Source organism: Amblyomma mixtum, chromosome 3 (genome assembly GCF_055824585.1).
Source record: "Amblyomma mixtum isolate Tamu chromosome 3, ASM5582458v1, whole genome shotgun sequence".
Taxonomy (NCBI): domain Eukaryota; kingdom Metazoa; phylum Arthropoda; class Arachnida; order Ixodida; family Ixodidae; genus Amblyomma; species Amblyomma mixtum.
Window position 1 is genome coordinate 396,982,618 of NC_143014.1, and position 21,087 is coordinate 397,003,704.

The following is a 21,087-nucleotide window of genomic DNA, read 5'->3' on the forward strand; positions in this document are numbered from 1 at the left end:
ACCCCCATCGAATGTGCCTTGCGTCAAATTGCTGACATACCTCCAGAAACTGAAGACAGCCTCTGGACGGAAATTGACGAGTGAGCCTCAATCCAAACGAACTGTTACTAAAATTTTGAAAACACTTTTAATAACCTGTGGTTGCGCACATTGCCTGTGAACATTAACAAGAACAATAAAACCATCAGCATACCTGAAACGCATAACATTTTTTTTTATTCTTCAGTCAAGCACGCTTCAACACACTTGTCAAACTGAGCTCTTGAGAGGTCATGTTTTCCCAAAGCTGCAGACAGCCTGTAGAGGCAAGTGGAGCATCTCGCCAAAGCTGGTTTTCGTCATGAAACAGTGCTGTGTTACAGAAGGCCTGCTAAAAAAGGGCGGCAAGTGCCGGTGGACGCTCTGTTCTGGCAGCTGAAGGAAGCGGTGAAAGGCGGAGGCGAGTAGCTGCCCAACGTGCAACAGCTATCGCATCGGCTCAAAAATGTAGGGAGCAAGTGTCGTGTGGACTTCTTGTTCACTGCTCCTGAAAGGCTGGCGCGCGCGTGGAAAGGCTTAAATGAAGCGGAAAAGCCAGCGTGGTCACAAAACACGAATCCACGTAAGTGCCCTGCAAAAAAAGGCATCATCTACCTCATTCCACTTTTCTGTGGAAAGTGCTACGTGAAGCAGTCAGGACGCTGCCCAAATGAGCGGCACCGAGAGCATTGCCAGGGCGGGGAGCCGTGAACGGGCTACGGATTTCGGCAAAACATTACGGGCACTGTGGGGGTGAGCCAGCTTATGATGCATCAAGTGTACTTGGCAGGGGACGTACACAGCTGCAAAAGGAAATCCGCGAGGCCATGCAGTTAGTAAGGAACATGTTTAATGTGTCAGTCACAGTAAAGGGTGCCGGTGGTGTTGGTCCGGTGTTTTGAAGCAACTGGAGGCACCCCTTGAAGGGCTTCTCGATGAAGTGACTCCCAGACAACGCTATTTAGGGAGAAACGAAGAACTTTTGTAGAGTCTATTTGCAAGTGGGTACAAGAGTGAGTACTGCCACACTATCCGCGGCCGGCCTAATCGACCGCCTGCACAGAGGCGAGGGACACCACGTCCAAACAGTCGAACTGGCGCGCCTTGCACCAGCTCTCAACGGCCGCTACCACCGCGCTCGGCCAGTCCGAGCCCCTGCCAGCTAGGAGTAGCTAGAGACAAAAGCCCTCAGGCGCGGGTCTCTTCGCGAGTCCACCACGATCTACACGCGCCCCTTTCCACACGCAAAAATAAACTGCACTAACTGCAGACTCCCGCCTGACATCAGTTTTAACGAATAGGAAAACCCAGAACTGATGTCAGGGTCTTTCCCTCACCCAGAAATTCCTCCCTGCGCGGTTGTGCAATCCTCCGGAAGTGGAGCGGATGCCCGCTAGACGTCTGGGGCTATCGCACACTTTCGGTTCCTTACCGTGCTGGCCTAACACACAGCACGTCGCGTAACGCGACGAAACCCATACCTCTCTCGCTTGGTTATGGCCGGCGGCCTCTCCCCCCGGGAGACGGGATTCCGGGAAGCCGGGGGACAGGGGCCCAAGGTCGATGTCGGCAGGGAGCCTCGCCGTCTAGAGTGGCAAGGGAAACGCAAGAACGAACGGGGAGACCAGTCGAAGAGCGTGGGTGTTCGAGTTGTTCCTCCCCTTCTAACGGCGCGCACTAAAACAAAACAAAACGGGACGCGCAGCCTAGGCCACTGCCCTCTCGCGGAATGTTTCCAACACGTGCATAAAGAAGCGGCAGCGTGCCGAGCCCTACAGTCACCCTTCTTGTTCTTTGGTAGAGACGGGTTGTTCAGATGGTGCTTGATAATCGCAAAGTGAACAAGGGAGGAGAAAACCCCAAGGTCCTTGCCAGCGTTTCGACAAGCGGACTTGTCTTCGTCTTAATAAAGCCTTCATCAATTTCGGCGTTTAAATAGGGTCTCCACTCCGAGGAAGAAGGCCTGGTAAGGGAGAGGAGGGTATGAGGTGGGAATGGTGTTAGGATGGGGAGGGTGAACCTTGCCAAGGTATGATGGCTGCTAAAGTTGATTAACCGGCTGACCTGCAAAACTGTGGAAAGAAAGAGGCCTGCTCGACAGAAAGGAATCCGAGGGTGTTGAGTGTGGAGAGACAGCGAGCCTGGGCTTAAAAGGCTCTGTGGGCAGCTGGGACAGGTGGCTTGGTATGATTGGCTGCGTTGACCTGAAAAAGTCAGATAAGAGATTAGTCAGTATGGCGGAACGGAATACTGGAAATAAAAATAAATAAAAAAAATAAAACATAAGGAATAGTTCAGAGAAAGCATAAAAGGAAAGGTGGGGGAGGGGGGGAAAGAAATGCGGAAGCCAAGTCTTCCTGAGAAATGATGGGATGAGAAGCAGGGCACAAGCTGAAGATAACTAGAACAAAGAGAAAGAGCGAAAAAAATTGTCATTGAGGGGGCGGTGGTAAGATGTGCTGGCAAATTCTCTGACCATGTGCAAAACCTGTTCAAAGAATTACGCCAGCGCTACAATGTACCTGAGAGACCCCTGCTGCTTGTAAGGTTTTAAACTTGTGGATTAGGAATGCCTGTCTGCATTTTCTAGCCGTTGTATATTTGAAGCCTGATTGAAGAATTAATAGTTTAAGTTCATCGAAGTTGTGACCGGGTTGATTAAAATGTTCCGCCACTGCCTTCTCTCGGCTCCTTGCTGTGTCAGCTCGATGACAGCTCACTGATTGCGTGGTTTCTCCGATATATTGTTTCTAACCAGAGGAGCATTGAAGCATATAGATAACATTAGGCGACGGGCAGTTAGAGCAAATTATCTACATGCTTGAATCCGGCTATAGCAGGGAAGTCCGGCACCAACATTCCCATGCACTGCAGGGAAGGTGGGATATGCAAAAAGCAAACAAGTCCTGCTGACCTTCATTACGTGCAGGTAGTGTAAAGAACACAGAAAAGCTGACTCGAGAAATCTAGAAACCCTGGGCCATCCGTTATTCAAAGGAGCAATGCGTCCGCACGCCACCGGTTGGCCTAGCGAAGAAGGAACTGAATTTTCTGCATGGCAATGCATGCCAATAATGCTAACAAATCATTCAAAGTGCTGGCAGTTCCTCAGTCTAAATATGCGGCTTTACTAATAACTCTTCAGTTGTCAGTGCAGCATCATCCTCGTCGTGTGCGTGTTATTTTTCTTCTTCGGTTGTCTCTGCTACGGTTTTAATTGATCATCTAGCAACTAGCTCAACAATCCGCCTTACTAAAATAGAGAGAGACATTCCTAATCCACCGATTTAAAAACCTTACAACGAGCAGGAATTAACAATACAGAGGGAACTAAGAATCTCTCAGGTACATTCCGGCACTGGCGTAATTCTTAGAGAAATTGCCAGAACGTCATAACGCAGCTTAATCACTTCTTTCACCCTACTCTTCCGCCCCGATCCGTCCTGTACCCCAGCAACGACAAATTTTGAAGTTGGACCGCAGCGGTGGCCTTTCTTTTTCATTTTTTTATCCCCTCACCCCCTTCTCCCCGTGTAGGGTAGCAAACCGATTATTATTCTGGTTAATCTCCCTGCCTTTCCTCTTCTACCTCCTCCTCCTCCTGCGGGGTTCGATCAACAGTGCCGCCGTGTGCCAACCGATGTTACAATGGGTACAAGCTTCCCCTGGCCTGCTGCTCATCTTAATCAGGGTGAAACTCTTGGGGAATGAGTCTTTGACCCCACTTTCAGAAGGCAACAATACCTTGTGCCGTGGCGCACTTTGGCCAAAACTGTCCTTGCGCCATAAAAATTCATATTCATCGATTTTTAAAGTTTTTCACTCTCTATAAGTTCAGTATTGCCTTTAGCTTGTGCTCTGCTGCTCTATAGCACTTCTCAAGAGCACTTGGCTTCCGCATCCCTTTCCACCTCCTTCTTTTCATGGTTTCTCTCAATTGCCCTTATGTTTCCTCTTTTTCCTGTTTTCATTTTTTTTTCGGGTGTTTCGTTCCGCCTTGCTGAATTATTTCTTATCGAAGTTTTTCAGGCCAACGCAGCGAGTCGTTCCAAGCCACCTATCGCAGCTGGTCATGCAGCCTTTCAAACCCACGCTCGCTATCTCTCCACACCCCCGGATTCCTCTGTACTTAGCTGGCCTTTTTCATTTCGCAGTTTTGCAGCTCATCCGGTTAATCGACTTTAGAAGCCATCATACATGGGCAAGATTCACCCTTCCCCATCCTAACACGATTCCCACTTCACGCCCCCCTCCCCCTCACCAGGCATTCCTCCTAGAAGGGATGACCCTATTTAAACCCCGCCAGAGAAGAGCGATTTGTCTTCACGAAGACAAGTCCTCTTGTCGAAACGTTCAAGCACCTTGGAGTTTTCCCCCCTTGTCCTTCTTCTTATTTGCCACGTAAAGAACTTGATTATCTTGAGTGCTGTCTGCCACGTGCGTAAAGGGCGATAGCGTTTTTCACTTCTTGCTATGTGGGCATGAGCCACTTAAACGTATATATGCAATTCTTTGCGGTGCAATAAATTTAGTTGATGTATAGCGAGGTCCTGTCTCGTTCTTTCTTTGCCTGCTCTGTGGCGCTATTAATTTTGTGATGCAAGGAAACCAACTACGACAAATATCCTTGGCTTGATTGATTTTTCTTCCCAGAAAGTAGCGTTTTTGCGCCGTGCGCTTCCCAAACGCTATTGTATACTCGTTCATTTTTTACTTTACTCGTGGTATCAGGGAACTACATCACGACGTGAACTCTGTTTATAGACCTCCGGGACCGCTCTTGCTATCTGCTTTGCAGTATTCGGCATCGTCTTCGTCAAGAACTTGTTCCACCTGGAATGACTTTGCCAGCTACGTAGTTGGAGATGCTGACCTTTGGTGGGACATGATAATACTCGGGAAACTTCTCCATAGCTCCGGGAGTAAACACTTTGCATTTACATGCGAAAGTTTCGAAATCAGAAGCAGTGGCAGCAACTGTAGCCTGGAACCGTGAGCGTCTATAGGAAGTCTAAATCACTATTTTCATTTTAGATAAGGATCAAAAAGTGCCCGGAATTGATAATGGAGACGTGAGTCTTAGCTTCTTGGTTTAGATCCAAGTCCAAGAGAAGCTACTTTGTGACCCTAAGCTTGAAAAAAGGGCTAAACGCCGCTGATCCTGAGCTTCGCATAAGTTGTCTACTGGAAGCGGACGCCGGTAAGTTTTAAAATAAGCCCGAGAAACGCGATCCTACGTTGGATTCAATATACTACAACACTACATCGGATTGTACTAAGCTTTGATCGCCTCTGTTTTGTGCTTGGACTGCATGTGGCTTTTTTCTTATGGGGGTTTTACGAAAGTTACTGATGCTACGAGGGACGTCGCAGTGAAGGGCTCCGGCAATTTCGACCAGCTGGGATTCTTTAACGTGCACTGACATCGAACTGTACACGGGCGCCTGGCATTTTGCCTCTACCGAAATGCGACCGCAGCAGCCGGTGTGGAACCCGCGTCTTTCGAATCAGCAGCAGAGCACCATAACCACTGAGCCACCGCGACGGCTTTGCGCGTGGCTTTGGTTCCTTTGTTACACTGCCGCGGACAAGAAGCCACTTTCTGCGCAACACTTCCTACACTCCTCGCTAGCCAACTTTCCTTTAGATCTTCAGCAAGATGAGGTGCAAGGCAGAAATTTCATTCCCAAGCTTGAGTTCTTTTCATGCATCAAAATGCACGGCTACCAATGGAGTAACCGAAACTCATTCAAGCAAAAGCCACTTTCGGAGCATTCATAACCGTATGCATAGAGCATTATTCCCTTAAAAGTGGTTAACGTCAACGAATGTGCATTTCATTACGTTAGTACAATCGAATGAGTGCGCCCCCTCGGAATTGTCTCTCCGCTTGTTTTGCTCAGAAAAAAACCGTTATCAGCCAAAGAGACCACTTTGAAGCGAACGCCAAGCGCAACGATGGTAATTTGCCACGATTGGGGCCACAGAAGAGGAAGCGGAAAAGGTTGTAGTAAATAATGGAATGGCGGCGCAGTGGCTTCTTGCAACAAGCAAGCAGAAACAAAAGCTCTTTTATCGCCCGCGAGCCTCGCCTTGTTATTGGCCCCGGTACAGCGTCAAGAGATGCAGTCGTGGCTATCGAGGCTTGATTACACTCTTGCTTGTGGGAGGCAGGAGGTACTTATTGTGAGATGGCTTTACGAGCTGGCGGTTCCGGAAGAGCGGGTTGCTGCGGCTCTCCGGAAGGCTCTTCGCCGGAACTGCTTGTTTCCAGCTAGGTGCGAATGAGAAAAGCCGGAGAGCGTGTGAGGTGGGTTGGATAGACTTCTGTTCCCGGGGATTTTATTGACAACAATGAAGTAATTTAAGCTTTCAGTGCCCGAAGGTTCTCTTACGAGCTAGTTGCTGCACTTACTCAAATGCTTTGGCGATCAGTAAACGCCGCTGGGGCAAAATGTTTTCGGCGGGTACGTGGTGGTTCATGCACCACCGGTGGAGCCTCGATTGTGGCTTCAAATTTTATCGCCACTCTTCGCATTCGTTAGCGGAAGGAACGCGTGAAAGTGTGAAGGGGCGACGTCAAATGTGTCTGGGGCTGTGGGAGGCGCTGCTGAATTGTCGATAGCATTACGCATCTTTGCACTGTCATGGAAGAGGCACACGCTTATTTCCTCCAGTTCGCGCCATTTATAAAGAATACATAGCTGCAGGCGCTTTTGTTAGCGGGTCTCAGTTCGCTGAACTGATCACAGTGCTCTTGGCAAGCCTCTGTCGATTTATGACGCTATGATCTAGAAGAGTAGTGAACAGTTTCCCTGCGCAGAATGCAGCGCCTGCAACCTCTTCGGTTTCGGTAACGTGCACCGGCGCAGGTACATGCTTTATCGCTTTCGCTCTGTCTCGAACACTAATTACAACACGAAGCACGGCCACTTCATTAGATTCACGCTAATGCAATGGGCCACCGTCTAAACGCCCCTCTTTTGCGGTAACAATCGCTTCTGGGCACCAACCTTGCTCACACGTCCTGGAACTCAACTCGCCGTAGACGACGAGGTGGGTTCATCCAGCAATGATTCCTTATTGCACAGTCTGCGCCCTGACTGTCATCCGCGGTTTGCGCATTTTTAAAAGCTACCACATTGTCAGCAAGACAAAAAGTTCAGCGAATTAACTACACTTTATTGGTAACAATGAGAAAACACGCGGACGAGAACGAACAGCGTCAATATGCTCTTTTTCGGTTCTCGTACCTGTTTCGAGCTGTTGACCATGGTGTCATGTCTCCTATGAAAGTTGGAGTCCCCAGCCAAGAGAATCCTCTGCATTTTTGATACCCTTCTTAAATATTTTAGCTCGCTTATATCACGCACGCATCTAGCAAATATAGGAAAATGCTAACGGATAACACCTGCCCGCTTCATGCATTAACCAAAAATTAACCACATTAACGCATTAACCAAACTCCATTTCTCGTGCTTAGGGCAGAGTTGCAAGCTCGCTTTTGCTTTTTGGAATTGGCCTTCTGGTTATTCTTCCCTGCCATTGGAAGGATAATGTCACTCAAGATGACCGCCTCCGCATACCGCCACCCAACCATAAAAAACCCACACGGCGTTTTTATGGTGACTTTTCCGGTTCTTGACTCAACGGCCCCTACACCTCTTTCACACGGGCAGTTTCAATGGCTGTCGAGTCGGGAGCCCTCGAGATTCTCAATAGTGCTTCAACTCGAAGGATTTGTTTCGCTGCTGCACAAAAAGCTAAATGGACGAACGAAATGACCTTTGCAATTGTTCTCGTGATGTACACCATGCTCTCGTGACGCCACCGTCGTTACTTCCTGTGTTGAGTAAATAACAAAAAAGGTTTCATAATGTAAAAATAAACGTGATCGTGTCTTAATGCCGGAGGGAGTTTTCAGTTGATAATAAATGTGAGCTCCGTCATTTTGAAAGGCACCGCTTTTTAGCAGGTATTGTGCGGTCGCACCAATGCGGCGATAGTACTGGCGTCCGTTTGCTTGCTGACTTGTTGCAAGGTTTTTGTTGTCGCTGATGAATGCGTGTTGATTTTCCATTGCCATTTAATTAATCTGCATTGCTGCCTTTTCATCCCCACGAGTGACGAAGTGAAGCAGAATCGAGACGCAGAGATCGAAATCATGGCCTTTGTGTCTGCGATCGCTTAGCTTGACGTCGACATTCAGGCATCGAAAGCTGGGGCAGATGACAGTGAACGGAGCTGGCGTTTGTAGTGCTTCTAATGCGGCCATATTCTCGTGCGTTCACAGTGTGAACAGCGAAAGATGGCCTTTCAGCAGGAACACTAAGTGGTTTCATTAGAGGCTTGCGCAGGTCGGAACAAGTTACTTTGAGTGCGTTTTTCGTGTGATGCGAGCCACCTTTCGGTACATTGTCGAGTCAGTGATGTCGTTGCTTGAGCGGCAGGGCAGGAACATCAGGGAAGCCATCCTTATTGACAAGCATGTCGTGATCGGTCTGTTCAGGCTGTGCTCTTCGGTGGAAGAACGTAGCATCGCTGGATTGTTCGCCATCAGACGCCCTCCAGTAAACGAGGGCTACAAGGAGTTCTGTGAGACCGTGATCGTAGCCACGGAGACGGAGTGGTTGAAGATACCGACGCCGGGAACTGTGTCGGAGCCCCTCAGGGAATTCACCACTCTGCGCCAATTTCCACAAGCAGTCGAAGCTTTGGACGTCTCCTACATTTTTGTGTTGCCTCCGAAAGAAAATCTCACGGGCTACAGGAATTACATAGGATGGTAGCCCCTTTACGTAGCTGTAAGGCAGTATAATAATCAATACCCGTCTATTGGAAGCACGTAGAGGGGCCAGTTAGCGAGCATCGTCAGTGTAAGGCAGTGTATTGTCGTATATGAAATCCCCACGAGAGTAAGGAGAGGATGCGACGTTATGACGGAATCACCCGTGTCGTCTGCTAACTAGCCTGGCGTAATGTACGTTATATTGTCTCTATATTTATTCCTTATTTGCAGATTCAGCATTATCCTGCTGGCCCTCGTTGACCACCAATATAGAAGTTTCCCAGGCCTCTACCACGACTCGTGTGCATTGAGTGGATGCAAGTCGCAACGAGTTATGAACTGCCCCCTTTTCCGACAGCCACTTACCTACGTGAGTCCCGCTGCAGTGCCTCTCACTGTATTGTGCAATCAAGCATTCCGGCGTACCACTGACTTCATGTAAACATACACAGCCTCAAAGCACATTTGGCCGACGAACACAGACATCTACCGCTCGTCCAAAGCGAGGCGTGTTGTTGAAAACGCCTTTGGCAGGCTTAAAGCATGGTTCCGCTGCTTCACCATGAAATGCGAGATCGAGAACTCCAATGCCAATGCCTTCCTTAGATATAAATACAAGAAAACCGTCAAGGCGGAGAAACTGAGCCTCATCGTAAAGCTGTTTTGTTAAGGAGAAAGAAAGGAAATTACATCTTCAATTTGCACACTGGTTCCAGCTGTCTAAGCGTCATATATTAGCTTAGTGACATCCTTGCATTAAAGGACATGTTCACCGCGCCCAACGTAACACTGTTGAAAAAGCAAAAAATAACTCTCCATGCTGTGGCTTGGAATCACACATTTCGAGGCGCAGTTTTCACGCTTTATGTGAGTGGTCGTTTCTGAGCAACTGAATGGTCCCCTATATGTAACGCGTGCCACATCTCGTGCCTGCCTCCGCCAATATGAGCCTGGAAGATTGCCGCAACGACGTTGCGTTGCCGACTACCCCGTTGTCCGCTACTCCTTCAGCTTGATAAAGTGATAAAGAAAATCTCAAATTACACAAGGTAATACTAGTCACTCTTCCAGCACGAAGAAGGCAAGATAAGTGTCGAATTTGACTTCTTCGACAGTTTTGAACATGCTTCTTTGGGGGCTGGTATAACGCAAAGCCCAGTGCCGCTTGCAGCCAGTTCCCCAGTGCCATGTGTCTCATTTTGGGCCGCTGGACACTGGAACGTTGCGTATTCGAACGCTGGGTACCCGTTGTTTGACAGAAAGCTACTTGCGCGGAAAAAGTAAGGTAAATTTATAAGGCACTCAAGCTACAAAAAGCCAAAAATAAAAAATGCGGTTGGCACCACCTCTGGTTGCTTTTGCAAGGAAACCTGACTAGCAACGAAGCAGTTTTGAGCGGATCACTGAGGATAGGCTACACTGCAATTCACTTCTGGCCGATCATCACATTGTCTTTTTCGTCCCTGACGTGATGAGTTTGAATGGAATGGTGTGGAAAAAGCAATGTCCAATTTTTAACGGCCATTTCTCGGCAATAAATTTGTCTCTTGCTTCCGGACAAACGTGAGCAAATCAACAGAGCCGAATAATTGGAATCACTGAGAACAAAAAGTAGACTAAGTTGTCGTGAGTGTCCATCGAAGACCATGTAGGACCGCGCACTCTAATACCCCCATTTCTGCTTTCATACTTGCGTTACCTTCTTTGCACGTGCGCTAGCTACAGCGGCTTTCTTTTCATTTGGAATTCCGAAAGGAATGTGCGGTGCGGCAGGGGAAATGAGCAGCCCTTCCGTTGAAATTGGTCGGCGTGCTCGACGGGAATATTCACGCGCGCGTACCCCACGGAAAGAATCCCGCCCGCGCCACTGCTCCGCGCCGATGTGGTCAACCGCGGGCTCTAAATGAATTCGGACGACCTCTGTCTGCCCCGAATCGTTAATGGCTTCTCGGGGCGCGTAATTATCGCCGCACATGGTAGAGAGCGCACCTTTTATTAACGCCGCCGGCAAAAAGGGAATGCGAGTGCGCAGCTCAGAACTTGCCTGGGTGGAGATGGGTTTCTAATGTCCTCGACTTTTCGTGCTTGTGCTGTAATGATGTGTAGCACTGTTCCGATTTGCCCGAGCCTTCTAGAGAAAGAAAACAGAGACAACGGCTTCCTCCTTTTTATTCCATTTGGGAAAAGGGCTTCGAAACTTGTATCTTTAAACCGTTTTTGAGTGTTCAACTTCTGTAGAGACACCTCCAATGTGGAATTATTGCCTGAGAATCATCCCTGAGTACGCTTTTAAATAGTCGAGGGTTTCAGCCACCCGTTACTAGGCACGAATGAAAGCTTGATTTCATTTCTTCGCACGTTGTGCAGCATCTGCGGGTCCTTAAAATTCGGCAATCTGTTTTTGACTGTTTTGCTGCAACCCGCCAGGGTGGCTCAGTGGGTTTAGCGTTCGTCTCCTGATCCCAAGACCGCAGGTTCAATCCCGGCCACGGCGGCAGTATTTCAATGAAGGCGAAGTACAGAAACACCCGTGTGCTGTGCGATGGAGGCCTCCTCAACGGCGTCCCTCGTTGGCTGAGTGGCTACAGGACGTTGAAGCCCTACAATCCACAATCTGTGTTTTTGTGGAATTAGGGCACCTTTGCGGGACCGTTGCTTCTTTTACGCTTTGAACTAGTCAGTTTATTTTCATTTCTGGAGGTGTGTTTATGTTGGGCCCTCCGAAAGCTAAGAACTATATGAACACATAGATCCTAACCAGTATACACCATTTTATAAGGAGCGCGCAGGAGTGGGAGGAATACTCTCAAACACGTGCGCTGCGCGACACCCCACTGTTGCCGTCCTCCCCTGGGCTGATAATCCGGCGCGCGTAGCGACGTCCGGCCGCTTAGCCACCGGTCAAGCGCGTGTTTGCGTCTGTACCACAAAAGCAGCAATGTTGTACGGAACGCCAACGCCCTCTAGACATCAATGTTTTTGTTGTCGGTTGCGACATTTATCAGCGAAAGTAGAAAAAAAAACGCCCTCTGTATGTACGCGCAGCATGTTATGCGAAGGAAAGGTCTCAGCGCGTCTGCGATGTCTATTTCTGCACTGCTTTCTCGCCGGTCTCGAGCTGCATTGGCAGTGGACGTAGCTGAACAAAAAATACCGGCGCCAATAACAAGCTTACGCATCAGCGCACTTTGTGAATGAAATGCATACAGAAACAAACTCGCTGCTTGTGCGTTCGTCCTGTCTCGTCTACCTTCGTCCCTGTCTTTTTAGCCGCTGGAATGTATCACAATTGTGCTTAATATCGGGCGCGGAACGAAGCGCAGAGCCTGACTTCCCGAAACTATACTCTGTGCATAAATTTAAGAGGTGAAGCTCTTTGACGTTCTTGGCAAAGCTGTTTTAATTCAACAGTACACGATGCAAGGACAGCACAAATTTCCCACAACTTCGTTTTGCCACCTCACATGATCGCCAATGTCGGGAGCGTGTGGGCATCGCCACCTGAAAAAAAAAAAATAAACATATCGTTACTACAAAAATACTAATTTAATTTGCATAGCATGGCATGAATGGAAGCGGCGACACGACATTTTACCCAACTGCAAAGTGAGCAAAAATGCAGCTACGGCAACGTAAGAAGAAAAAAAACACGGTATGCGTGTGACGGTAAACTCTGTCATGCATTGTACTAAATTATTCAACTTAAATCAAATCGAATGCACAGTAAAAAATTTCACTATGCATAACCGTACCAGAGATACAACAAACGCAACGACTTGAGCAGTGCCCCTATCCGAGTGAGATCGGAATTCTCAACACAGGTGCGGCGATTCGGCCTCTCGGTAAGCAGTAATAGCGTTCCATTAGCGTACCAACCTATCAGACAGTATAACTGCACATTTTCTGATATTTGCAAACCAGCGAGTACTGGCGGGAGCTGAGTAGGGGAGAACGCTAATTGCTTTCAGTGAACTGGCTTGTATCGCTCGTAGTACGAACAGTCCACCGCGCGCGAGCGACAGGGGGGACCAAATTTCAATTTCATCGCGCGTTTCTCCGCAAACAAACATTGCAGTGATCAGACGTGGACTCGTCTCGGTCATGTACTCGATGTTGTTTCCGTAATGTTCAATTTGTGAGCGGGATACTCTGTCGCAAGCTCTGCATCCTTGTCACACTCACCATGGCCAAGCAGACAGCGAAAGCGTTCAAAAGAAACTGCTTCCCGAAAAACTAGATATTCGATTGCTCTCCGCGATCTTGAGTTTACGTTTCTCTTTTGTTTTTCCAACATGGAACATCATACCACGTTCGCCCTAGAGGCAACCGGCGACAGAAACTACATGCGTGAACTGCGAGCATAGCACTCACCGATGCCGATCGCTCCGTCGAAGAACGGCCGCCTGCTCCTGGTTGGTTGTTGCAGTCGCTAATAGTATAGCACACACGTGGATGAACACGAGGCGAACCCCCACGCACAATTTCTAGGCTTGGAAGGAATAAAACGGGCGAATGACACTTCCAGAGATCACACGCTACTTCGTCTGCAGCCCACGGGCTGCAAATTATCAGCCCACGATGGCGTCGGCGGTAGGCGGAGCTCTAGTAAAACAAACATGGCGGCGCCCGGCTATCGAAACTAAAATCATGTATATTCGGGTGCCAATGAAGCCTGCACTGAAGCTACCAGGCACATATCCAAAGGGGGGCCCGAAGGAGGCCGAGCTTCCTCCTTCCCCTTCTAAATAAAAACACATCCTCCCCTCTCTCAATTCCTTGGGCAGTGCTTGGTCATGTGATGCCCAGCAATCTCTCTCCCCCCACCCCCCCCCCCCCTCAAAGGCTGCAATAAAAAAATTCAGGGGCACTTTGTCTGTCTAAAGTGCGTGGAGGCGGAAGCGTTTTCGGCACCACTTTGACTGCCTCTGTGGCACTGGTGACGCCACCACTGGATGACGTCACACATAATTAATGACTAATTACTAAGTACTCAAAAATTATTAATTAATGACTAATTACTGAATAATGACTGAGAACTAATTAACTGCTAATCAGTGACGCTGAAGCTTTGCCTTTAGGAGTGGAATGCGAAAGCGTGTTGTAGCACTGTTAGGGAGTCCACGGAACGCCACCACCCGTTCGGCGCGATGCCTTGCCCTTTGAACGCAACGCTTTTTGGGGAAAGGAGATGGCGCAGTAATTCTCGGTCATCTCAGTGGACACTTGAACCGCACCGTACAGGAAGGGAGGAAGCGGGAGTGAAAGAAGAAAGAGGGGCCGTAATGGAGAAAATGAAAATTGTATGTGAGGAAAGGAAGAGGGCGGAGAGAGAGGGAGACTGTCGGCGAGGCGATGGAGAGCGCGCGGCGGGGGCGGCTCCGGCGGCGGCCCCGGCGCGCCAACTGTGCGCCCTGTGATGTCACCCGCTCCTCGCGCATGCGCAGCTTTGCCTTTCCAGAGCACCGCGAAATGCCTCAGCGACTAGCGTAGTGTTGCTTTCGCAACAAAATCCTACGTGCCTGGAAGCTACGCACATTTTCATGCTCGCTACACAGTGAGACCATCCGCAACAAGAGCACATTCTTTTGTTAAGGCTTTCCTTGTCGCAGAAACTAAAGGTAGGTAGAAAACGTTATTTAAAAAAAATAAAATTTGATAGCACTAACTTGCTTACAGACTGAAAGATTAAGCTATTGATTTCGCTTACCTCTGTGAATGGCTGGCGGAGTAATATAGCAAACTAGGGGTTGTTGTATTGTCACGGAACCAAGGAAGGAGGCACCGTTCGCCAGCAGCGTTAACAGAACCAGCTCTGAGGGCGCGTGAGCCAACTCTCACTTGTTTGTCTTCTGATCCCACCTGGGGCCACCTGGTGGCATTATTCTCCCTCCCGTGAAAAAGAAAAGAACGGAAAACCATTACGACACCACGAGCTAACTGAAAGGAGTAGGGGAACAACAATCGAAGAGGCAAAATGACAGGAGGAAAACGGGCCTGTGCGAAAAAAACAAAAACGATACAACTGTGGAAGTGCGTGAAAAAGGGCTTCATACGAAGTACGTGCACCACTTCAGGCTGGGGTCGACGGGGCGCACTCTGGACAGAACCGTCGGGCAGAACTTCATAAATCACACCCGTGGTGCGACGCAACACTATGTAGGGGCCAAAGTACCGGCATAGGAGTTTTTCCGACAAGCCTGGGCGACAGACAGGGGTCCATACCCACACTTGGTCGTCCGGTTGGTACACGACGTGGCGATGGCGCTGGTTGTAGCGGCGTGCATCTGTGCCCTGTTGCCTCCTGATCTGCATGCGGTGGCAGTCTTAGTACAGACTCTTCAAATACGGAAAGCGCAACACGCGTTCGCCTTCAAACAGGTATTTATATCTCACTGCATTCACCATGCATCGCACTATGCAGAAATAACAGTGGCGCAACTCACGCCTAATATTTAAGCCTGTCTCCTCACTATCGTACTCTGTTGTTGCGTAGCAGCGACTAGAGGGGAGCCGGCGTCTTCGGATGAATTTGGCAGAAAAATGAATGTACTCGAGCTTTTAGCTTTCTGGATCCATCTTGTTCACTGCGCCCTGTGAAAGCAATTCACTCGATCTTACGAGTACATAAAATGGCTTTATATGGCGGCTTTGCGGCGAGCCGGAGAATACTCCGGTTGTAGATCGTGTTTCATTATATTTTTTTTTTGCGAAATACAAGTCCTTACTATGTGTAAAGAAAAATATTTTTCGGAACAAAAATATCTTTTCTGGAAATCTCAATGGCTTCTTAGAAAATCAAACTAACAGCATAACACATAATACTTGCGCACATTTTGTTCCAAGCCAGAAGGAGGCGGGAGAAACAAGTTCAATTTTGTAAATATTTTAATTTTCCAATTCTGCTCTACATGGCTGCTCTGAGTTTGTTCAGGTGAAATTATGACCATTTTTTTTTTATTCCAGGTAGAATCTAGGTGAAGCAAAAGGTGCCCGAACAAGTCAATAGGCTCATTTTTACAATAACTGGCCTCGTTATTTTGCCAAAAAATCAACACATATTAATCAAGAGGAGAATACATGAGTGCCTCACAGTCAAAATCATTTACAAATTGAATTGGCTGTGGGAGGAAAATGTATATTTTTGTAGCCGAGCTTGTAAAAAAAAACACTGCACTAACACGAAACAGACAAAAAGAGGACTAGCCTTGTAGCAGGAGCCAGGCCAACGCCCAAGTTGTTATTCTTCTAACAAACCACTACCAGTCAGTCGGCACGAATGAGCGGCAAAATGATCATGCACTTCAAAAGCGAAGCTTTAACTGGACAGATCCAGTTGTCATGAGTGGACACCGTTGTCTGATAGCTACCGACCAGGAGGAAATAGGAAACCATTAGGGTCAGCTTGAGCGAAGCACTAGCACCAACTTTGCTTTCGATGGCACGACGGTCAGCCATTAATTTGCTACGGAAAACTTACCTTAGCATGATCTGACTTCAAGTGCTTAACTTCTTTTGAACAAGAACTTGGGTTTGAGATTTTGTACTTTGTAAAGATCACACGGATAATGATACAGAAAGAGGTCTTGATGGTAGCTTGTCCAGGTGACTGAGTGTTCAAAAGCGTACGAGGACAGTTTGACATAACAACAACGCATGTTCACGTTAAAAATACATAATAATTATACGATGCTAAGAACATGTCACTGGCAATGCTAGAAAATGCGTCCGCATGTTACATAAGTGCATCTGCAACAAAGAACTGCAGCAAAAAATGCACTCAAAAAGAAAGTAGAATACAACAGCAAATACCTTTATTTAAACATGTCGGATGTTATAGGGACGCACCCAAAAAGCCCATGACTGCCTTGGCAGAAAGGTGCACCTCTACAAACAGAAAAATCGGCACCAAAAGAGCACGGAAAGTTCAACAATAACAAAAGGACTATCATGTATAGCGAAACATTCTTTTGAAATGAAAAAGGGATAAAAAGAAAAAACCATTAATTTGTACATATAATGTATCAATTAAGCCGGTTGACAAATTTAAATACCTGGGTGTAGTAATTGACTCGAAGCTAACCTGGAGCGCTCATGTTCAATACGTCGTTTCGGCGTCGCTGAGGAGGCTATGGCTACTTAAACCCCGGCGGAAACATTGCACTAGTAGGACTAAACTCGCTGCCTACACGACACTCATTAGACCATTGCTTGATTATGCCGATGTTGTGTGGGATCCCCACACAAAAAATGACATCAGTAACATTGAAAGCGTGCAAAAGAAAGCCCTTAGATTTATTTATAATATTGATCTCAGAACACGGTCTGGCCTCCCAACATTAGAATTTCGGCGTAGACTCCATCGCCTTCAAACTATGTTTAATATAGTTAACAAACTAACAAAAATGGATTCCAACATCTACATCAATTTCAATAAAAGAAGAGAAACAAGAGGCAAGCACAGCAAAACAATTTTGATGCCACAGGCTAAGACTAGCGCCTATCGCTTCTCGTTCTTCCCTCGAACTATTGCAGAGTGGAATGCTCTACCGCAAGAAGTCGCCAGTCTGACCTCGGTCGAATCCTTTGCGTCTGCCGTGCACTCTTTGCAATGAAGCGCGTTAGTTTTAGAGTGTCCAGTTCTCCTGTATTTGCAGTTTGCAGACGTGTGTTTTTTTGTTCTTTTCAATGACGTCAGTGTCCGTCTTTTTGTAACTTTGTATAAGCTGAATTTACTCACGCAGTAGTCTGTGTTGCAAGCCATTTCCTTATGCTTTCTTGCCACTCACATTCTTGTTTACCTTCATTTGTAGTGCCGACTTTGACTTGTATTTCCTGTACTTACTCACTCCTGCCTGGACTGCCAAGAGGCGGTTGGCAGTATCAAATAAATAAATAAATAAATAAATAAATAAATAAATAAATAAATATAATATGAAAAAATGCACGTACTGAACATGTGGAACAAATAACAGTAATAAACAATATAAATAATAAAAACTAGAGAAACTGCCCAGCTGGCGAAACTGCATAATCATGCCCTCAGGACTTATACTGTGCAGATTATGAAGGTTAGGAATTAAGGACTTCAACATTTTACGGCCTTAATTCGTGCGAAAGATGGCACATACCAGACGTCTTTGTTACGTGTTGGGTAATAATTACTTATCGGCCGTAAGATAGCTAGATCGTCAAAGATAGGGGAGTTATTTTTAAGTTTTATTTCATAACATTCATTTAGCCAAAAATTACAGAGTACGTAATTGGTGTTATTTTCAATGATGAGAAAATTGGTTTAGTATGAGCCTTAAAAGGGGATTTGCAACGATACGAAGAGTCCTTTTCCGTGTTTTTTGCAGCCTATCTGTGTTTGAGCATGTTATCGTGCCCCACCCCAGGTGGCAGTAGGAAACATTTAATGGAAGTAGTGCATTATAAACATATCATGCCTAACATGCATCACATGCCTGTGTATCTGGAAGTTTTTTAGGGAGATTCTTTCTTTGCTTTGTAGCATTGCAATGTACAATGACGTACTCCTGTACCACTCATGCCTTCGCCACCAAAAGGAGGCTGGCAGTGTAGAGTAAATAAAATAGATAAATATGTAAGCCTCATGACAGATTACACTGCATTATCACACTTAGGCATTATAATGATGAAGCTATTTCAATGCATTGGGAGCCAATCGTAGGTATAGGTTAAGGTATTTGTGCCTTGTTTATCGGTCTAAAAAGTAAAGGTTTAGTGTTTGTTGCGTTAATTTTCAACAGATATTTTCTACTCCATGCTGCCAATTTGTGCAACGTTTCATTAACGTTTCCTGTCAGTTCGGTTACTGTTTTAGTCGTAAAAAATATGCTCATGTCATCTGCATACATGACACATTTAGCGCTGCTGTCAATATTCACGATGTCTTAACGTAGATGTTAAATAGTGTTGGTCCAGGAATACTGCCCAGCGCCTCTCCATAATGATTAAATTTTAAGTGCGATGAAGGATTTTTTGTTACAACCAGTTGCTGGCATTGTTCTAATTATGCTCTTATAAGCTGAAGAAAATTGCCGCGATAGCAATAGTGCTCATGTTTGAGAAATAGTTTTTTTTTATTTATTGAGGCCTATGCTTTCGATGCGAAAAACCTCTGGAGTATTTTCGATTTTCTCAAATGGCTCTAAGATAATTTCCTTCACAGCTAGTAACGCTATCTTGGTTGATTTTCCCTTGACGAAACCAGACTCTCACTTTGGTAAACTTTGTGTTTGTTTATAAAGCTAGCAATACGAATTGGTAAAAGCTTTTTAAAGCGTTAAAAAAAACTGGCATGCTAGATATTGGTCGCGAGATAGAAAAAAAATATTTTCGTCACCCCCTTTAATTATTACTGTAACCCGAGAAATTTGTAGCCCTTTCCCAAAGGTTCCTGAGGAAAATGCCAGCTTTAAGGGGACAGGGTAAGCAAAAAATGTGAAAAATATCAATTTTTAGTTTTTTGCTAAATATGAAATTAAATTCTTTTCTGCATCGTTTGATGTATCACACTTCATCCTGGGCAATTTATATCAACCTGAAAAAGCTATCTGAAAGCAAAGCGGTCAGCGACACACCCCTTTACCAGCGATGTGTTTTTTCCGTTTTTACGAAAAACTAAAAAAACTCGAAATGTTACGGAATTAAGCTGCAAGAGAAAGCTCTCTGGCAACCATCCAAGCTCTCTGGCTACCATTCAAGCTCTCTGGCAACCATCCAGAACCCAAACGAGTCCTTCAACAACGTCGTATGGGAGTGTGCTCAAAAAAATGTCTTTGTGGGCCTACAGACAATGAAGATTGCTGCATTAGATGCTGTTCTGACCTTCAATGATGGCGCCATCGCAACAACTAAAGTTCTCGAGGCATGTGAACTAAGTCTGGGAAGCAACACTGCCCGCTGGCTGAAGCTAGTCGATCGGCGTCGAGTTTACTTTGCTGATCGAGCTACGCAGCAAGGAAGAAAACAGGCACGAGAAGCTAAACGGCAGGAAAAGAAGCGCCAGGCTGACCTAGATGATAACTATGCAGCTGGTGCCTACTGAATAAATTGGTCAAAATGAGTTGGCTAAGTCGAAATCTTTGGATTTAAGGTTTAGTTTACTTTAAACTCAGTTTTCTCAAAACAAGATTTTTTGTTACGTCGGTACCATTATTTTCTAAAAGACAATAGATATCAAGCTGATTTTTTCTGTGTACACAGTACATATAAGTGGAAATTTAGTGTACCAAAATTATCAGCGTGCAAATAATATTGTTTGTTTTAAAATAAAAATATATACAAAATTTGATCAATATTAGGGTGTAAAAAGTAAAAAAAATCACTAATAATTTCATTTCTCGTATACTAAAATAATTTTGGTACAGCGGCTAGAACATAAAATTCTGAACAAAATGACATAAATATCTTGCTGCTATCTTTATTAGTTGCTGAGAAAAGTGTACCACAATGTGCCCCAAAATACATGGGAAAGATGAGGCTTACCCTGTAATATGGGTGCAAGTATGTACGATATGTACTGCGCTGGCAACATCTGGAGGTTGTCAATGTCGTTACTTTTACTATTTTTCATAGATTGTAAGACCGAAAGAACTTCACTGGTTGCAGCAAGGGCCAAGAATGCGGTTTCGCTAACCTTTTTACTCATATCATTTAGACATTGGTTGCAGTGCGTGCCGTCTCCAATGGACACGATGAAATTACTAAAAGCATTTGTTAATTGAAAACGGGACAGATGAGTGTCATCTACTGTTATTTCATCCACTACATACTTTTGTTTTAAGTTTAACAAGTTATTGAGTCGTTTCCAGACAATATCAGAGTGCATGATTACTTCCTCGTTAAATAGGTTGCTCAAGTAGTTTTTTTCAGCGTGCCGCTTTATACTGTTTCCTCTTTTTCTCTCCGCCTTACAGTCTAAAGGCCACCAATATATTTTGTATTTAGAAATCGCTGAAAAGGTATATTTTTAATTCGTATCGCCTTTAGGCATTCCTTAGTTATCCATGGCTTACGCGGCTTTGAAGCTTGGATCTTTGTTTTGTATGAAAAACAATCAAAATAAAACTGTTTATAAGATGAAACCAAAATACTGTAAGCTTCGTCAGCACCAGTTGCCTCATAGACGCTACTCCAGTTTACCTGTGACAATTTCTTCATAAAATATTTGTGACGTAGTCTAATTGATGTCTTGAATACGCAAAGAATACATTTTTGGGGGCTTGTTATGAGAAGCTGAGATATTCATAATTAAG